This window comes from Aquarana catesbeiana, linkage group LG13 (assembly GCF_042186555.1).
Source record: "Aquarana catesbeiana isolate 2022-GZ linkage group LG13, ASM4218655v1, whole genome shotgun sequence".
Taxonomy (NCBI): domain Eukaryota; kingdom Metazoa; phylum Chordata; class Amphibia; order Anura; family Ranidae; genus Aquarana; species Aquarana catesbeiana.
In genome coordinates this window covers 111,415,896-111,417,248 of record NC_133336.1, presented here as the reverse complement: position 1 = coordinate 111,417,248, position 1,353 = coordinate 111,415,896, and the positions used below count along the sequence as shown (strand labels likewise).

Here is a 1,353-nt window from a genome sequence, read left to right as displayed (position 1 = left end):
CTCAGCAACACGTTGTCCAGAAACAGGAGTTTGTAACCTCCCAGTCTCTGGGAACGCGTTGCACAGACCTTTCTGCAAGGCCTCCCGAAGATGTTTCATCCTCTGCTCCCTCTGCGACGGCAAGATAAGGTCCGCAACCTTACCCTTGTAACGTGGATCAAGGAGGGTTGCCAGCCAGTATTGGTCCTTCTCCTTGATACCACGAATACGAAGATCCTTACGCAGGCTTTGCAGGATCAGGGAGGCCATGCAGCGTAGGTTTGCTGAGGCATTCGGTCCGGAGTCCTCTAGGTCACTAAGGACGACATGATCCACAGCCACCTCCTCCCAGCCACGTACAAGTCCATGTGTTATCCCTTCTCTGCCTTTTGGCTAAGATCAAGTGTAGTATCTGTTCTTATCAGTTTCCAGAGGAAGCGCTGTGTCCCTCTCGTTGGGGAGGGCCAGCAAATCCAATGGTGTTATAGTGCCTGATAGGGCAGTACTCAGCAGGGACTATGCTGAGTTGCCCGACAGATAGACTGGGGACCGGCCAATGGTTGAGTCTGAGCCGTCTGGAAGGGTGCTCCTGGTGAGGATGGGTGCTGCATCTTGGTCTGGCCGGAGGGTCGGGTCCCTGGCCTTCTGGCCTGGATTGTGGTAGCTCTAGCTACAGACAGTTATTTGGGTAAGAGAACGCTTACTCAAAAAAACAAATATATACCTCGATATGGGATTTTTATGGCAATGTACTAACAAAGGATTTTGTATTAAAAAGGGTTTTTATTTTATTGATACAAAAGGAGGTAAAATAAAAATAATAGACATACAAAATAATTATTTGAAGTACTGTGCGATTAAAAAAGGTCATCAGATAACATGGAAAAAAGCAGGGAGCTATGGCTCCTACATAGTGATACATCCTGCTACTAGATACAATCACCACCTAAATTGATGCGATGGAGTCCAGAGGCGAAATTCCAATGTGTTTCAACTTTATAATATCAAAACAAAGTCTTCCTCAGGGAAGGATTGCATCACGCTCTAAAGTTTCAAAAATAGCATTGTTACAAATCATGTGTATACATATCGCTTGTATCTAGATAGTCGCATTTAAGCCAATTAAAACAAAACACAACACAACTTACATTTTACATGTAGCTGCAAGAAAAATGCATTCCCAGTGCTGGTTCCTGTCACCAATTGCTTATACTGTTTAATATCCTCTACGGAACGGCCGGGTATATTTGAAAAAAACAGTATTTGGCAGCCATGAAGAAAAAAGGGGCTAAAAAACACAATATTTGGATAAATAGAGAATGAAAAAAAGAAAATAAAGATAATGATAAATTTCGGGGAACTATGTTCCCCAAA

The 1,353-nt window shown here is 43.5% G+C and overlaps 1 pseudogene; it reads left to right on the top strand.

Moving 5' to 3' along the window:
* Positions 1-352: 352 nt before the first annotated feature.
* On the top strand, positions 353-519 carry LOC141120731 (U2 spliceosomal RNA; annotated as a pseudogene).
* Positions 520-1,353: the final 834 nt, after the last annotated feature.